Source organism: Anolis carolinensis, chromosome 4 (assembly GCF_035594765.1).
Source record: "Anolis carolinensis isolate JA03-04 chromosome 4, rAnoCar3.1.pri, whole genome shotgun sequence".
NCBI classification, from domain to species: Eukaryota; Metazoa; Chordata; class Lepidosauria; order Squamata; family Dactyloidae; genus Anolis; species Anolis carolinensis.
The window spans coordinates 217326429-217341062 of NC_085844.1; the positions used below are offsets into that span (position 1 = coordinate 217326429).

At 37.1% G+C, this 14634-nt stretch overlaps 1 protein-coding gene across 3 annotated transcripts in view; it reads left to right on the top strand.

Annotated features, from left to right (window-relative positions):
* The window catches only part of raly (RALY heterogeneous nuclear ribonucleoprotein), a 305333-nt gene that overhangs the window by 123594 nt on the left and 167105 nt on the right, over nt 1-14634 (top strand). Inside the window, exon 3 of one of the 3 annotated variants that reach the window (XM_062978807.1) lies at nt 7900-7958. The exons of the other annotated variants lie outside the window; for them this stretch is intronic. The gene's annotated coding sequence lies outside the window, so the exon portion shown is untranslated. The remainder of the gene's footprint in view (nt 1-7899; nt 7959-14634) is intronic. 3 annotated transcript variants of the gene reach the window in all.

Here is a 14634-nt window from a genome sequence, read left to right on the forward strand (position 1 = left end):
AACAGATTGAAGCATCATTCCATATTTTCCACTTGTGAGGCTAAGAATGGAGAAATGTCTTAGTTTCTTTTTCATACATGCATGCTTTCATAGATAGCATCACAGACCATGTCTACATTTGGATAAATTTGTTTTAATTTAATTTATTTTCCATTCCCATGTAAAGCCAAAGTACATTTCACATTCAAATGTGTGCATCTAAAGTTCTATGGATGTTTTCATAGCGAAAACACCTTTTGGGAATGAAAGTTTTAGGAATGAAACAGCAGAAAGAGGTTTAATGTTCTATGTGTTGTGACCAGCCTCGAACCATGAGGAGAGGCGGGTAAGAAATAAAATTATTACTATTATTACTTTCCAAATTTTCTTGTAACTCCCCTCCTTTCAACCTCAACATTACAGGCACATGGCTATGATGCTAAACATGTACAGTGGAATCTTGGTTATCCAACATAAACGATCCAGCAGAACGTTGGATAAGCAAAAATGTTAGATAAAGAAAAAGCCTATTAAATGTCTAATTGCGTTATGATTTGACAAATTAAGCACCAAAACATCATGTTTTACAACAAATCAACAGAAAAAGCAGTTCAATACACAGTTATGTTATGTAGTAATTACTGTATTTACGAATTTAGCACCAAAACATCATAATATATTGAAAACATTGACTACAAAAATATTGACTACTAAAAAAATTGACTACAAATAAAGATAGAATTGCATAAAAAGAACTTACACTAACAACATTGTCGGAAGTTAAATCTGTAAAAAGTTCAGTCCTGTAAACAGCTGTGAATCCGGGCAGGAGGCAGACTGCATTGGATAATACCAGACATTGGATGAGCAGAGGTTGGATAAGCGAGACTCTACTGTATATGTAACCCTAGAGAAATCAATCATAGGGGAAATTATACAGCACATGGGTAAGCAATCTTTTGTTTCTTACCATTTCACTGAAAATCAATTCCTCACTGTCTAGATCAGCGTTTCTCAACCTAGGGGTCAGGATCCCTGGGAGGGTCGTGAGGGGGATTCAGAGGGGTTGCTAAGACCAGTATTTTCTGTTGGTCATGGGGGTTCTGTGAGGGAAGTTTGGTGGAGTTCAAGGGGCTCTTTGATTGTAAGTGAAATATAAATCCCAGCAACTATAACTTCCAAATGTCAAGGTCTATTTTCCCCAAACCACTAGTGTTCAAATTCAGGTATATTGATTATTTGTGCCAAGTTTGGTCCAGATCCATCATTGTTTATGACTACAGTGCTCTCTGGATGTAGGTGAACTACAACTCCCAAACTCAAGGCCCACCAAACCCTTCCAGTATTTCCTGTTGGTCGTGGGAGTTCTGTGTGCCAAGTTTGGTTCAATTCCATCATTGGTGGAGTTCAGAATGTTCTTTGATTGTAGGTGAACTATAAATCCCAGCAAATACAGCTTCCAAATGACAAAATCACTCCCACCCCACCAGTCTTCAAATTTGGGCATATCAGGTATTTGTGCTCCCTTGTTTTTCTCACGAGACCAACCCATATGCTTCTGACTCTAATTCAAAAATGTGCAAAAATGTTTTTTTGTATTGAAAACTTCTTCCCCCTTAAAAAGGCTTTTAGTCATATCATATACAGGCAGTCCCCAAGTTACAAACATCTGAGTTACAAATGATTCACAGTTATGAATGGGGGTGAGACAACAGGAAGTGAGAGAAATCTACTCCTAGAAGAGGAAATTCACTCCTGAAAGAGTTATCATGGGGAAAAGGTGTCTTCACTGAGGCTTTCTCACCAATCCTTGTTTCCCCAGCAAGTCAAATTTTTCAAAATCCAGTTACCACAGGGACAGAAAGTGAGGTGAAATCTTCTGAACAGGGGCACAGACAGCAAAACAAACACCACAGGGGTGTTAACCCCTATGCTGTCTAAAGCTTATATATATTTGGCCGGAGTTACACTTAAAAGATGTACCTGTTCTGACTTATATACAAATTCAACTTAAGAACAAACCTGCAGAACCTATCTTGTTCATAATTTGTAGACTGTCTTATCAACTAGTAATCTGGGTTGATGCCGTTATTTGGTTTTTAGTTTACTCTGCTACTTGAAATATTTTATAGCTGTTTTAATTAAGAAGAATATGATCTGTTGTCAGTTTGGAGGGATATTTTTGTTTATAGTTTTCAGGCTAATAGCTATTGGACTTCTTGAAGGAGAATGGGATACACATACTGAACAGATACATAAATGGGGAAAATGTGTGTCGTTGAAGATACAAAGGATTCAGCTGTGTTTCCAGTTTCCTAGCACGCATACAGTTAGTGTAATATATGCAATTATAAATCCAAGATCAAAGTCCCAAGATGAAAGCCTTAATATTATTGCTCACCATCTAAAACTGTAGGAGTTGAGTACACTGTCAAGTGCATGGACCTGGATGCCCCTATTTCAGAAGGCAGGCACACGGGGAACCTTACACGACTTCAAGGCTCAACTAGAGATGTGAAAACATAGTCAACCCAATTCTCTTTTCTCAGTATCCCACTGGCATCCTCATTCCATTCTTGTTTCATATTAAGTTTTTCTTCCTGCATAGGAAATTGTGTATAATTTTTGCATAATTTTTGTCAAACTGTATTCATGCCTAATGTGCTACTGTTTTCTTAGTGACTAAAGTATGTGTGCAAAATTTTTAAATGAGTGCATTTTGTTCCAGGAGCATTTTTGAAATGCACATTTTCTTTTGCGTGGGTATCTCCCCCCCCCCCAAAAAAAAGTTGGGGCATCAGAAAACTCACTGATGTGTGTTTTCCTAGACAGGATACACCCACTCCACTGCCAGTTTTGATGGTTTCAAAATGTATGTTTCTGACAAAAATAATAAATCTAGAGGGTTTCTTATTTTTCCCTCTGTAGGCTCTTCAGCACATCTTTCTTTGTCGGCTGTTTGAATTCAATATTCTGGGCTTATTACAGTGGTGCCTCTGCCTCTACTACCAATAAGTCTGTCCGCTTCCTCTGATATAACCTCCTGGCTCTTTCAATCTTCCCTTGCTCTGCATGTACCTGTGAAAACTTGTCTTTATTATTTATCTGAGCCTTGTGTGAAGTTACAGCCTTTCCATTCTCAACCTTGCCTCTTGTTATCACCCTGGCACCTTTCCTTTCATTACACCCTATAATCTTTCTGCAAAGCCTCCTCTCTTCTTATATGTTTTACACCATGGCTCTGCTTTTCTATACTTTTAATTAGGTTTTTTTCCCTGGCTAGTCCCACTTGCCTGGTTTTTTAATGCATTGCTTGCTGGCCACCATAACCTCTGGGCAACCCTCTCTAATTTATCTTGCAGTGCTTCCCATTACCTTACTGTGTCGTTTGTCCTTTATTGATCCCACTCATCTAAGTTTATTCCATAATCCCCAGGCTGTTTCTTCACCAAGTAAAGCTTGAATTTAATTCTCCCCATTTTGCTTCCTGGGTGGTTCACACTCCAATTGGATTGAGTTTTTTTAATGCCTCCATTGCCCTGTTTTAGTTGCCCATCAATTACTTCATTGTTGTTTTCGACATTCAAGTATTTCCGACCTATGGCTACCCTAAAGTAAACTTATCACAAGGTTTTCTCGGCAAGATTTGTCCAGATGATGATTGCCATTGCCTTCCTTTGAGGCTGAAAGAATTTGATTTACCTAAGTCACCCTTTGGCTTTCATATCCAAATGGGGATTTGAACCTTATTTTACAGTTACAGTTCAATGCTTAAACCACTGTACCATTCATGTAAAAGTAAAGTGGGGATGTCACATGGACATATTAAAGAGTTATTCAACCTTCGTGACAGAAGATGGTGATAGATAATGTGGATGGGTCAATAGCAGTAGCTTGTTGGCTTTTTCTTTATGTTTCGTCTTCCCAATGATACAGTTTAATGGGATAGTTCTGCCTTCCCTAAGCTAGGTTGCTTCCTTCAGGAAGGTGGATGATCCTCTGCTATCATCAATAATGAGAAAAGATTCAGACACTATTGGAATAAGATTTCTCTTTTCTTTCCCTCGGGCAGACAGTATCTTCGGTTGCTTGTACCTCTAAAGCACATTTACGTACATTTCAATTCATAATCCCATTTAGCTGTGAATAAGGCATGGATGAACACACAGTGAAATATTTTGTTCATCACATTTATATCATATTTTTCTCTAAACAGATCCCAGCAGCATATGTAGAGGTTTTCCCAATCATCATCACAAGATTGTGGTGAAGTAGGCTAAACTGAGTCACTTAGTGATTTGATGTGTAACTTGAATTTGCACCCAAGTCTCTTATGTTGTGATAGTTAAACATATATGGAAGAGACAATTAGGGCCTTATCACATGGAGGAGCCCCCCCCCCCAATGCTATTTCACCAGCAAGGGTGGTGAAATGTCACCCCACATGCCACTTCAGCATGGCAATGATCCTCCCATCTCATGGGGGAAGTGTAGCCTAAACTGGAAACAACACACAAAGGCTCCCGTGTTGGGAGAGAAGTGTTCAAAAACACTTCCATCCTAGTTGGGGATGGGGCCGCCACCAAAAGTCACACAATGTCATGTGATGACCGGGGTGGGGTTCCATCCCCAAAACAGGCTGTAACCATCCTAAAATGCTGAATTTGGCTAGTGTGATGAGGTCATTAGTCTCAAATTTATATTAGCCAATTAGCCCCAACCCCAAAACTACAAGCTCACTAATAACCTTATCACAAAGAAGAGGTGAAGCGTCCTACTTCACTTTAGAAAAGAAAGGCAGTAGAGAGAATCCATTGCTCTGCGTGCTTCTCCCTCGTGATGATGCTTCCCCCATCATGCATGAGACGTGTTGCCCTCAGGGCAAGGATCTGTGTTGTGAGGGAAGTGTTGTATGATGCTTCCCCTCCATTTGAAGGTGAGGCCTCCACTGGAAGTTCAGCAACATCATGGGATGGGCAACGTGCCTATCCGTCACTGGACTAGAACACCTCCCAAGCCCCCTCTGAATAGGTGATAAGTAATGTTTTTCCACTGGCCCCATGCAAAATACTCTGCTGATTCCTCCTGTTCACTTAAATGAGAAGGTGAACAGGAGGAATCAATAGAGTATTTTGCATGGAACCAGTGAAACAGACATTACTGAGCTTGTATTTTTGGGGTTGAGGCTAATAGGATGCATAAGTTGTTTGGAAGTTTGTTTGACTCGGCTGTGTGCTCCAGATCTGTCACATGGCCCTGGGGAGACAAACTACTGCTGGATGTCAGTCTTTGGCTTAGTTTAAGAATGAAAATAGCTTTAGCTGTCCTCACAGTTCATTTGATAAAAGACTCAACCCCAAAACTATATAGTTCATCTGATACAAGGAAAAATGCCCCTTTTAGTGTTCAAGAATGAGAGCATTTGTAAATCAAAGAGAAATTTAATTAACAACATAGTAATGGTACAAATTTCAGCATTCAGGCTGAGCATGGTTTTATACAGACACTATAACCCAGTTTGGAAGTGGATTAAAATGAACTCATTTTGCTGTGCAATGTTTACACAAACACCCCAGGAACCAATTCAAGGCTGGGATAGTGGCCACAGTATCAGCTAGGAGCCTCCGGTGGCCTAGGGGATAAAAGCCTCGTGACTTGAAGGTTGAGTTGCTGACCTGAAGGCTGCCAGGTTCGAATTCCACCCGGGGAGAGTGCAGATGAACTCCCTCTTTCAGCTCCAGCTCCATGCGGGGACATGAGAGAAGCCTCTCACAAGGATGGTAAAACATCAAAACATCCGGGCGTCCCCTGGGCAACATCCTTGCAGACGGCCAATTCTCTCACTCCAGAAGCAACTCCGGTTGCTCCTGACACACACACACAAAAATCAGCTAAATGCAGATCAAACCAAACTCAGAAACCACAGTACGGCTAGAGAGCTGCTGTAAAATGCTGGACATTATTTAAACCAGTTAGCTAAAATGCACCAATGTCCCTTTGAGATCAGAGCTGGACCATGGCAGGACACAGGAAATGAGAAAAAGAGGCAGAAAGTAAGAGTTCCCATGATAATTGTATGTTTTCTCTCCAGGAGGAGTAATTGTTTATCTCCAGAACAGCTCTGTTTTGGCATTTTCAAAGGGCTTCTGTGCTAGGAGTGTTCTGACAAGCACTCCACATTTTCCAGTGCCACTTTCAAACTCTGCATGGGGTATATTCTGGACAGCTGCAGTGTGCTATCTAGCTTGTTTTGGACTTTCACATAGTTTTTTAATGCACTGTTTTGGCTTGATGCATAATGCATGATGCAGCATGCATTGGGGGTGTACATTTCATAAATACCCCACCCTCAAGTTAGCTTTGAACTGTATTATAGTGCTTGTGGAGAACCAGCCTTAGACTCACCATAAGTCAGAAATTACTTGAAGACACTCAAAAGCAAATAAAAACCAGTTGGTAGACTCAGAATGCTGTTTCCATGATTAATCTGCTTTCTTGTTAGAGTCCAAATTGATTAACAGCAACTTCTAAAATTCTCACTGATTGAGAATACTTCTGCCTCAGCATGGTTTTATCTTATCTTGGTTCCCTGATCACCCTCTGACTTTTCCCTTCAAACTGTCCTTTGATACTTGACTAATCTTCAAGGAAGCAACTGGAAGGAATGAACCATGGTGTCAGATGGCTCTATACAGTGCATAGAACATCAGAAATAAGCAATCTGAGATAATATTCAAAAGGCATTACTGAAATCTGATGGGAAGACACTCATGACTGGGATGTAAGCTGCAACTTATTCAAAAGGAATAGATGAAAAAGGGAGGGAGGTGGGATAGTATTAAAGGATGTGTGCACCTGTGAGAAGGTTCAAGAAAAGCTAACTGTGAAGTTTTAGATTCATATGAAAGGCAGATGAGATCACTGGGTTTCTGCCATAGGTCTGAGCATATATGTGCGTGTATCTTCTGAGTTGCCTGTTGACTTACAAGCAAAAAAGAAGATATGCTACTGATATGAAATTTCAATTTCAAACCTTGTAATAACCCTATGTTTTTTTTTCAAAATTTCACGTGAAAGAGGACCTTCATAGCTGTCGAATCCCAGTTGTGGAGAGACCTCCCCCGAATCAGCACAAATGCTGGCTTCATCTAGCCATCAAGTTAAAAAATGGCTGTTTATTAAAGCTTGGGATCCAAAAGACTTATGCACATGTTTTAAACATTTTAGCCTGTTTTAATTTGTCAGTGAGTTTAAGAGGCTTTTGAACTAGACTGTTGTTATTGTTTGTGCTATTTCATTTATAAAGATTTTACACTTCCCTGAGATGGCATCATATAGGGCAGGATATAAATATTTTAATAAACAATATAACAAATAAGAGCCATTTGGAATTATAAGGGCCCAAATTAATTTGCTTCTTTGAGAGAAACCACATTTACAATGCAACCCCACCTTTTCAGTGCAACTCCACTTAAATGAATTTCACTATGTTTCACACTTTATTCCACTTTCTCCTGGAAGAAGCTTGAAGCCCAATCTCACTCCAATTCTCGCTGAGAATGTTGAGCACTTTGTCCTTCTACGCCCCCAAATGGCACTATAATACACATCTTTTCACTTTTGCCTAGACCACCCTACCATTTTATTCCATTTTTCCTAAATGGTGGTCCTTCCATGTTATTATCCTATGTTTTAAATTGGTTTTTACAGTTTTACTGTTTTACTGTTATTATATTGTATTATTTGTTTTTAATGCATTGTATCTGGTTGAAGGTGCTGTTTTTACATGTATTTTACTTTGCTTATTATTTGTTTTTGGGCTTGGCCCTGTGTGAGCCACCCCGAGTCCCTTTGGGGAGATGAAGGGGGGATAGAAAAATAATGTTGTTGTTGTTGTTGTTGTTGTTGTTGTTTTCACAGAACCAGTGCTCATGGTTTCATTTACCCACTTCCAACAAAATGGCCTCTTTGGGTATTTTGTAAGTATTCCAGCATGACCATATATGTCCTTCATTTCAATAGGTTTCTGTAAGTCCAGCACATACGAGGGTTATGCTAATACTAATAATAATGATTTGATCAGAATTATCAATTTCATTTTAAATTACATCTTTCTTTAAAACATTCAGATAGTTAGCCTAGTATAGCAGTGCACTGCTGCCATTGTTGGAGAGTTGCAAATATCACTTAAAAGTTGCTTTTGCCATTTTGAGACTATTCTCTGCTGTTGGAATCATTAATCCTTTTAAAGATTTATACATTTTTCTGGGACTCCCTATACAGATGACACCCAACTGTGAGGGATTGGTAATATCGCAGAAAAAGAATCAGACTTCAAGATGACCTTAGAAGTCTGGAGAACTGGACCAGTGCAAACAGAATAAATATCAACAGGGATAAATGTTGAGTTCTGCATTTAGGCCGGGAGAATCAGATAACAAATACAGGATGGGTGACAACTGGCTTGACAGTAGTCCTTGTAAAAAGGATTTAATGATCTTAATAGGCTACAAGCAAAACATGAATCAACAATGTGATGTGGTGGGAGGGAAGAGGAGCCAATGCCATTGTACGCTGCATAAACAGAAGTACAGTATACAGATCAAGGGAAATAACAGTCCCATTAGTGAAACCTCACCAGGAGTTCATAATTTAAGGCCAATATGTACACAGAGCAAATGTGCACGCTGGAGGATGTCCTCTGAGTATAGTGGTGTATCCTTCTCTGGAGATTTTTAAACAGAGGCTAGATGGACATCTATTGGAAGTGCTTTGTTTGTGTATTACCACAAGGAAAGAGGTTGGACTGGACAGCCCTCGTGTTATCTTACCATTTTGATTCTATTAAGATGGGGTACAGAAGCCAACTTCTTTTGCCACCATAACAGTAATTTCATTAACAGAATTGGGAAAAAAAGATATAATAAAAATTACCAGAATTGCCCAGAATAGCTGCTAAAATTGGGATAGTGTCAAATTAGAAACCAAATTAGAAACCAATTCTTTCTCCTCTTGTGTGGGGATTGTATTGTCATGCATAAGTAATAATGTTGATTTAGGTGTATTCTCTATTTCTATTTTTATTATTGCTTTTATTTCTTTAAATATCATTTCCCAAAATTTTTGGATATTTTTACATGACCACCACATATGGGGATATGACTCAATTTCCTGACAGCCTCTCCAGCACTGTTTGTGTATTTTTTTTATCAATCAGATTTAATCTAATGGGAGTTAGGTATCTAATTTGATAACTGCAGAAAAATTGTTAATATTCTATTAGGCGACCACTCGTAGTTCAGGGAAATTTGGAACATAGCTATTAGTGACAAGCTGACTTGCAATATTAAAATTAAAAAGGGAATATCGAAACAAACAGATTTTTAAAAAATATGGGGAAAATTTATTGAGTATATTTTTAATGAGGGCAAGGGGTACAAGCCAGCAACAGAGGCAATGAAATTTTGGACTTGTGAAACAATATGAGTTGGCTGGTTTTGGTAAAGGGGGGCACAAAGTAAGGGGAAGGGGGGGAGGTAGATAAAAATATAACTAGATAAAAAGTGTGTAGTAGAGAGAAATGTAGTAAAGTTATAATGGAAAACTTAAAAACTGATAAGAAATATTCTTAAAAATATCTTTGATTTTGATTTTTCTTTACTGTTGGATTGTATACAATATGATATGTATGATATGTCTAAGACAATGTAAAAGGATGAAAGAACATATACTTATACATTTTGATTGATAAATTAATGATGTAAATAATAATAATAATAACAACAACAACAACAACAATATAAAACATGTATAAGTAGATAAAACATGTAGTAGAGGGATATGTAGTAAAGTTGTAATGGAAAAGTTAAAAACTGATAAGAAATACGTTTAAAGGTGTTCTTGATTTTTTTACTGTCAGATTGTATACAATATGATATGTCTAAGATATTGTAAAATATTGTAAAATGAGGAAAGAAATATTGTAAAATGAGGAAAGAATGTATACTTATACATTTTGATTGATAAATTAATAAAAAAAAATAAAAAAAATGGGGTAATATGTAAAAGGTGGGCATCCTTATAGTACACACATTAGAGAAGCATGTTTTTCAAACATGCATCAATGATGAGGTGATATATGTTGAGTGTAAGGGATATGTGGTAGCTATCTAAGCAAATTGATGGCAGAGCACTAAAATGAGATAAGGGGAACATAATCTGAAAGAAGATCAAGTAGAAAATGGAGCAAGCTTGTTGTGGTATTTAAGGATCTCTGGGGCATAATTTGCCAAGGCAAAATGTTTACCATAAGGGAGATGGAATATACTGGTAATAATCATCCTCAAATATCTGAAAGGCTATGAAGTAGAAAATGGTACAAGCTCATTTTCTTCTGCTTAGGGAATAGAACCAAAAAACTGGATTTATAATTATTAAAATATGAGATGTCTAAAAATTATGAAAATTTTCTCACATTGCATGGTGTAGTGGCTTGAGCACTTTACTACAATTCTGGAAATCAGGTCTCAAATCCCTGCTTGGCCATAGAAACCCACCGGGTGACCTTGAGCAAGTCAGACTCTCTCAGTCTCAGAGTAAAGCAAAGACAACCACCTCTGAACAAATCTTGCCGAGAAACCTTGAGACAAATTCACCTGAAGGTTGCCATGAGTTAGAAATTAGTTGAAAGCATAGAACAACAACAACAAATTTGAGAGCAACAATGACAACAAAGTTGAAAGCACAGAACAACAACAGCAACAAATTTGTGTGAATTACACTGAAAATCCTGACATTATATGAAGCTGTCTTGGAAAGTAGCTTTCTCCTTTATTATAAGGTTTTAACCAGAGTTTGAAAGGCCATCTGTTGGGGCTCCTTAGCTGTGGGTTTCTTGCATTGGCAATAAATAGTACTAAATGGTGCACAACGTACCTTCCAGTTCTATTGTTTTAATCTACACAGCTACCCTTTGAAAAATCATATGGATGGATCATTGAAAGTAGTAGTGAAAGCAGTCCGCTGCTAAATGTACTCATCATCTCATTCTTGTGTACACCAGTTTTCTATAAGGAGCACAATCAAACTAATATCTAATGGAGGCTGCAGATGTTTTTCTCGTCATCCTCTCATATGAAGCAAAGCCTCAAGCTGTATAAAGCCAGCTTCAGAGAAAATGCATGCAATCAAATGACAATTTTTTCCAGGCTTATGTTGGATCTCATAAAGCCAGGGAGGCTTGAATAGCCAAATGCTGAGGATTTTTAAAGCATAATGAATTGGTCTGAAAATCTTGTGAGCATGCATGTTTTTTCACATATGTATTTGTATGTGTGTGTGCCCGCCATATATGTGTATATGATGGTGTGTGTGTGTGTGTGTAATGAAAAATCTTCTTGAATACATGCAGGTTTTGCTTTTTAAAATATTAAAAAATACAAGATGTGTCCTTGATCATACATATCTGAACTCAGATACATATTTAATGTAGCTAACTCCTAGGTATATGCATATAGAATGGCTGCCTTTTCTCTGTGCATATAGTCCCTGAACCACCACTTTGTTCCAACAATGTGCTGGAAAAGTTTTTAAGATGTTCTTGATCTGAAATAGTTGAAATGGACATTTAGGCAAGATATCTTCAGATAAAAGACCGTTCAATATTCAAGAAAGCCTGGGAACCCTTCAAAAATGTCCTGGAGGGGAAAAAAGAATATTCCAACATGGGGATTTAATATTTAAAATGTTAATCTATTGCTTTATGTTTTACACGATGAACTAAATGATATCAAAACAACAACAATCCTTATGTATATGAAAGAAGGATACATAAAATATTATATATATATATATATATATATATATATATATATATATATATACACACACACACACACACACACACACACACACACACACTATAATTATGTTTTGGTAGCAAATAAGTAGCTGACACTTCTGCCATGTTACTGCAAAGAAAGACAGCTTATGCCAGACAAAAGTGCTAAAAGTTTGTAATACATGGCTAAGGCAATGATTTTTTTTGCTACTTCATCTTATCTCCTCTTATAGCACTGAAAGTTTTTAATGAAATGCTTTTATTCCCTCTGCATTTCATTGTGAGCTGTATAACATATTTGCCATTCCCTATAAACTGCTCTTTGCATTTCAGTTTATAGAATCAAACCAAAATGGGTTGTTGCTGTGGTTAGTTGGTTGTGAGTTTTCCATTATTCTTTTCCAATGGAAAATAGCAGAGCAAATGTGAAAGCTCATTGCAAACATAATATATGACTAAGGGATACCTATTTTGATTTTTTGGCAATTACTGTTCGATTCATACAGACTGGACTTTGTTTTATTCTTATTGTTTTATTAAAAAGTGTATTTTACTGAGTCATAAAAACATGGTTACTTGGTGTGTGAATTACACTGAAAATGGTGACATTATATGGAGCAGAAAAAAATGTAAGTTCATTAATAAACAAAGCAACAACGTAGGCACTAGGAATTGGGAATTATAGCCTTCCAGATATTGTAGGACTGTAACACCCATCATTTTTTCATTTTTTCTTTTTTTTAATTTATTTTTATTGAGGATAAAAAAGAAAATTAAATGAATAGAGTAGAAAGCTATCTTTTCTTCTTACAATAAAAGTGGAGGAACATGTAATTTATAGGATAGTAGAAATAAAAAGATAATACATAGTGTGCGCACTTTGTAATTGTTCCCAGCGAGAGTAAGGGAAAAGAGCTATAGAGAAGAGGAGAAAAATAAAAATAGAAAATAGAAAAAAAATAGATAAACAAAGAAAAGAACAAAGTTTCTCCCTAGAACTTCCAGTTCACTCGGGGCTGCAGTTCCTATTTCTTAAATCTTCATTGATATTAATATAGTATAATACTTTGGTCCTTCGGCTTTCTTTAATAAATTTTACATGTATATCAATCTTTTCTTTTTCTAAGAAGTCTATGAATTTATTCCAGTTCATTCTATTTGATGCTGATCTATTCTGTGCAAGTTTCTGTGTCAATAGATCCATTTTCATAATATCTAATGCTTTCAGAATCCATTTTTCAATAGTTATTACATTTTTTGATTTCCATACTTGGGCCAGGTTTATCCTTGCCACTGTTGTGAGATGAAATAGCAGCTTGCCTGTATTTTTGTCCGTTTGGAAATCTGTAATTCCTAACAGGAAGTATTCCAGTTTAAATTCAAATTTCAGTTGCAGTATTTTTCCCATTTTTCTGTATACTTCATACCAGAATTTCTTCACCAATTTATACTTCCACCACATGTGCATGAAAGTACCCTTGGGCTCCCCACATTTCCAACTCTTTTCCCTAACCCCCCCCCCCTTGTTGTATTTCGCACGTTTCTCTGGTAACACCCCTAATTTGAACCATTGAATATGGTGCTTAGGCATATGAGACTTGCAGTCCAGTAACATCCCAGGAAATCATCATCATCACAGGTCACACCTTTTTTCTGCACAGAAAATAATATTTCTCTACTGCTATATTATTTTCAGCATAGAAATTGCTTGCACTGAAAATGCTACAATATAGACTTGTTCTGTGCAAAATTCACATGTGGCTTTTTTTGCACTGAAAATACTGATTCTTGTGCAAAAAAGGCTATCTTTGATTGCAACAATACTATGTGTAAATTTTGTGCAGACTAACTCCTGAATTTATTAATCCAGAGTAGTTCTTCTCAAGGCTTCATGTCAATGAAGAAACATGTTTTTCAATCATTTTCTCAAATATTTCAAATACCCTTTACAAAACACTCCTAGTCGTTGTTGTGGCATTTCATGGACTTATTCACAAATTCCAATTTGTGAAGGAGAAAGGTCAGTTATGAAATGTTGACTCCTCAGTGAACTTACTGTAGGATAAAAAAGGAAAAGATGATTGGACAAAGGAAAAAAATTACATAGTGCCAAAAAGCAAGAGTCTTGTTTATAAGAAGGAGTAGAGAATGGGTAAAGTCCAAAGAAAATTCACATGTTTCATTCTAAACAACCTTTTCCTCCCCAGCTTCATTTCCTTGATAAACTATAAAGAAGTCCATAGATCAGATATTACATTCAGTGTGCAGAGTTGCAGTTGGAAATCCTTCACTGTTCTTTATCAGCGTCTAATGCAATTGCTACAGAGAAGAGAGGAGCAATCAACCATTAGATCATGCTGTCTCACTTACACTGTATTTGACCTTTCATTGCTGTCCCTAATCATGCCTTTCATGGGGAAGGAAGAATATTCTGGGATTGGAAAAGGTTTTTTTTTAACAGTAGGACAATGTCTCTATTGACACCAACAACAGCCACACAGTGGGACTTGCAGTTGTATTAGATAGGGTTCTGTTATTGTTTGTGCTCTGACGTTACTGGGACATTGAATTCACTCTGGGTTTTAAACCGAAATTCAAATACATTATCCAAGATGCAGAGATCTAATTCTAATATGGGTTACTGCCTTGGACAGCTCCTTTAAAATTCAGACTTAACATTGGTGTTGATTGACTGCCGCATTGGCATCCACCATTGCTTACCTCCTTTACACTCATATTGGAGTGTATTTATTTGATTGTTTAGCAACGCCTTTTATATCTATATTCATATTGATGTATTGAACTAAATTTAGGTT